A 4,901-nucleotide genomic window follows, 5' to 3' on the forward strand; every position below is an offset into this window, starting at 1 on the left:
GAGACCCAACATTCGCATATTTTTCGCCCGGCCTGTGTTTAAGGAGGCGGCCGGTCCTCCCATTCTGCCAGTGTTCCTTGGACTTTGAAAATTTCAAAGTCTTTCCGCTCCGGGCTAGGGCGGGTGAGGTCGTCTCGAACCACGTGCCTGAAGGCCGCCTCGCGCCAGATGCGGCCCCGCTCTGTCGTGCGGTGTGACCGTCCAACGCGGGCATCGCTAGATTAGCCGTGGCCACGATCCTTCCACACCGCGAGCCTTTCGCCCTCGGCCGGTGTCGGTCAACGTGTGGGTGGGGGGGAAGGACGGCTGCCGGGAGCAGACAGCCGTCCCCGGGTGGGGTGTACAGTCCTTCCACCGCGGCCGCCGGGAGCAGACGGCCGTCGAGCGATTCTGCCATTGTTCCTAGGACTTTGTACATTTTAAAGACCCTCCGCGCGGGCCGCTGATCCCGCTCGGTCGCTCCGGCCTGTGTTTAAGGAGGCGGCCGGTCCTCCCATTCTGCCAGTGTTCCTTGGACTTTGAATATTTCAAAGTCTTTTCGCTCCGGGCTAGGGCGGGTGAGGTCGTCTCGAACCACGTGCCTGAAGGCCGCCTCGCGCCGGATGCAGGCCCCGCTCTGTCGTGCGGTGTGACCGTCCAACGCGGGCATCGCTAGATTAGCCGTGGCCACGATCCTTCCACACCGCGAGCCTTTCGCCCTCGGCCGGTGTCGGTCAACGTGTGGGGTGGGGGGGAAGGACGGCTGCCGGGAGCAGACAGCCGTCCCCGGGTGGGGTGTACAGTCCCTTCACCGCGGCCGCCGGGAGCAGACGGCCGTCGAGCGATTCTGCCATTGTCCCTAGGACTTTGTACATTTCAAAGACCCTGCGCGCGGGCCGCTGATCCCGCTCGGTCGCTCCGGCCTGTGTTTAAGGAGGCGGCCGGTCCTCCCATTCTGCCAGTGTTCCTTGGACTTTGAAAAGTCTTTCCGCTCCGGGCTAGGGCGGGTGAGGTCGTCTCGAACCACGTGCCTGAAGGCCGCCTCGCGCCGGATGCAGGCCCCGCTCTGTCGTGCGGTGTGACCGTCCAACGCGGGCATCGCTAGATTAGCCGTGGCCACGATCCTTCCACACCGCGAGCCTTTCGCCCTCGGCTGATGTTCAACCAACGTGTGGGGAGGGGGTTATGGACGGCTGCCGGGAGCAGACAGCCGTCCCCGGGAGGGGAGACTTCACGGCGGCCGCCGGGAGCAGACGGCCGTCGAGAGATTCTGCCAGTGTTCCTTGGACTTTGACTATTTCAAAGTCTTTCCGCTCCGGGCTAGGGCGGGTGAGGTCGTCTCGAACCACGTGCCTGAAGGCCGCCTCGCGCCGGATGCAGGCCCCGCTCTGTCGTGCGGTGTGACCGTCCAACGCGGGCATCGCTAGATTAGCCGTGGCCACGATCCTTCCACACCGCGAGCCTTTCGCCCTCGGCCGGTGTTCGCTCAACGCGCGGGCCGCTGATCCCGCTCCATCTCTCCGGCCTGTGTTTAAGGAGGCGGCCGGTCCTCCCATTCTGCCAGTGTTCCTTGGACTTTGAAAATTTCAAAGTCTTTCCGCTCCGGGCTAGGGCGGGTGAGGTCGTCTCGAGCCACGTGCCTGAAGGCCGCCTCGCGCCGGATGCAGGCCCCGCTCTGTCGTGCGGTGTGACCGTCCAACGCGGGCATCGCTAGATTAGCCGTGGCCACGATCCTTCCACACCGCGAGCCTTTCGCCCTCGGCTGGTGTTCGTCCAACGTGTGGGGAGGGGGTTAAGGACGGCTGCCGGGAGCAGACAGCCGTCCCCGGGAGGGGAGACTTCACGGCGGCCGCCGGGAGCAGACGGCCGTCGAGAGATTCTGCCAGCGTTCCTTGTACTTTGAATATTTCACAGCCGTGCTCGCACTTAGGAAATTTTCGAGCGCTGTGGCACTTAGACATTTTTCGTCAAGCGTGGCACTTAGAAATTTTTCGTCAAGAGAGGCACTTAGACATTTTTCGTCAAGAGTGACACTTAGAAAATTTTTCACTCTCTTTGTGCCTTCCAGGGTGCTGTGCAACCCTGCGTGTTGTGTTCCCACCGAGCAAGGGGCGCTGCTGGCGGCCATGACCAAGCGCTCGGCACCGGGCCCTTTCATTTTGTGGGGTAAATTATGCGCCCCCCATGCTCGTTCTGACTATATTTTGCGAAAGGGGGGTAAATCGTTGATGAGTACGCTGACTAGGGGGACCAACCATCGTACTCTGGCGCACCTGAAGACCAAAGTTGGTACTGCACCCTACCCCTGGTACCCCAACCCCTGGTACCTAAAGAGGGAGAGGCCGAATTTTCGCTTTCGGCGGCCGACCGCGGGAACCAGCCGAGGCGGACACTTTTCGGCTCAAGAGCCGTTGGCACTTAGAAAAAATTCGCACAAGTTGGCAGGACTTCCGGGGCCAGAGGCCGAATTTTCGCTTTTGGTGGCCGTTATGGGGAACCAGCCGAGGCGGACACTTTACGGCTGTTGAGTCGTTGGCACTTAGAAAAAATTCGCACAAGTTGGCAGGACTTCCAGAGCAAGAGGCCGAATTTTCGCTTTTGGTGGCCGTTATGGGGAACCAGCCGAGGCGGACACTTTACGGCTGTTGAGTCGTTGGCACTTAGAAAAAATTCGCACAAGTTGGCAGGACTTCCAGGAGAAGAGGCCGAATTTTCGCTTTTGGTGGCCGACCTGGGGAACCAGCCGAGGCGGACACTTTTCGGCTCAAGAGCCGTTGGCACTTAGAAAATATTTGCCAAACTTGGCTTGACTTCCAGGAGAAGAGGCCGAATTTTCGCTTTTGGTGGCCGACCTGGGGAACCAGCCGAGGCGGACACTTTTCGGCTCAAGAGCCGTTGGCACTTAGAAAATATTTGCCAAACTTGGCTTGACTTCCAGGAGAAGAGGCCGAATTTTCACTTTTGGTGGCCAACCTGGGGAACCAGCCGAGGCGGACACTTTACGCTGGTTGAGTCGTTGGCACTTAGAAAATATTTGCCAAACTTGGCTTGACTTCCAGGAGAAGAGGCCGAATTTTCACTTTTGGTGGCCGACCTGGGGAACCAGCCGAGGCGGACACTTTAGGCTGGTTGAGTCGTTGGCACTTAGAAAATATTCGCCAAACTTGGCTTGACTTCCAGGAGAAGAGGCCGAATTTTCACTTTTGGTGGCCGACCTGGGGAACCAGCCGAGGCGGACACTTTAGGCTGGTTGAGTCGTTGGCACTTAGAAAATATTTGCCAAACTTGGCCAGACTTCCAGGAGAAGAGGCCGAATTTTCACTTTTGGTGGCCGACCTGGGGAACCAGCCGAGGCGGACACTTTAGGCTGGTTGAGTCGTTGGCACTTAGAAAAGATTTGCCAAACTTGGCCAGACTTCCAGGAGAAGAGGCCGAATTTTCACTTTTGGTGGCCGTTATGGGGAACCAGCCGAGGCGGACACTTTACGCTGGTTGAGTCGTTGGCACTTAGAAAATATTTGCCAAACTTGGCTTGACTTCCAGGAGAAGAGGCCGAATTTTCACTTTTGTGGGCCGTTATGGGGAACCAGCCGAGGCGGACACTTTACGCTGGTCGAGTCGATGGCACTTAGAAAATATTCGCCAAACTTGGCTTGACTTCCAGGAGAAGAGGCCGAATTTTCACTTGTGGTACCCGACCTGGGGAACCAGCCGAGGCGGACACTTTAGGCTGGTTGAGTCGTTGGCACTTAGAAAATATTCGCCAAACTTGGCTTGACTTCCAGGAGAAGAGGCCGAATTTTCACTTTTGGTGGCCGACCTGGGGAACCAGCCGAGGCGGACACTTTAGGCTGGTTGAGTCGTTGGCACTTAGAAAATATTTGCCAAACTTGGCCAGACTTCCAGGAGAAGAGGCCGAATTTTCACTTTTGGTGGCCGACCTGGGGAACCAGCCGAGGCGGACACTTTAGGCTGGTTGAGTCGTTGGCACTTAGAAAATATTTGCCAAACTTGGCTTGACTTCCAGGAGAAGAGGCCGAATTTTCACTTTTCATGGCCGTTATGGGGAACCAGCCGAGGCGGACACTTTTCGGCTCAAGAGCCGTTGGCACTTAGAAAATATTTGCCAAACTTGGCTTGACTTCCAGGAGAAGAGGCCGAATTTTCACTTTTGGTGGCCGTTATGGGGAACCAGCCGAGGCGGACACTTTACGCTGGTTGAGTCGTTGGCACTTAGAAAATATTCGCCAAACTTGGCCAGACTTCCAGGAGAAGAGGCCGAATTTTCACTTTTGGTGGCCGACCTGGGGAACCAGCCGAGGCGGACACTTTACGGCTGTTGAGTCGTTGGCACTTAGAAAATATTTGCCAAACTTGGCTTGACTTCCAGGAGAAGAGGCCGAATTTTCACTTTTGGTGGCCGTTATGGGGAACCAGCCGAGGCGGACACTTTACGCTGGTCGAGTCGTTGGCACTTAGAAAATATTTGCCAAACTTGGCCAGACTTCCAGGAGAAGAGGCCGAATTTTCACTTTTGGTGGCCGACCTGGGGAACCAGCCGAGGCGGACACTTTACGCTGGTTGAGTCGTTGGCACTTAGAAAATATTCGCCAAACTTGGCCAGACTTCCAGGAGAAGAGGCCGAATTTTCACTTGTTCTGGCCGTTGTGGGGAACCAGCCGAGGCGGACACTTTACGCTGGTTGAGTCGTTGGCACTTAGAAAATATTCGCCAAACTTGGCCAGACTTCCAGGAGAAGAGGCCGAATTTTCACTTGTTCTGGCCGTTATGGGGAACCAGACGAGGCGGACACATCACCCCGCAAGTGCCGTTGGCACTTTGAAAATATTCGCCAAACTTGGCCAGACTTCCAGGAGAAGAGGCCGAATTTTCACTTGTTCTGGCCGTTATGGGGAACCAGA

The sequence above is a fragment of the Syngnathus floridae genome, unplaced genomic scaffold (assembly GCF_059516105.1).
Source record: "Syngnathus floridae isolate MCC-2025c unplaced genomic scaffold, RoL_Sflo_1.0 HiC_scaffold_153, whole genome shotgun sequence".
NCBI lineage: Eukaryota > Metazoa > Chordata > Actinopteri > Syngnathiformes > Syngnathidae > Syngnathus > Syngnathus floridae.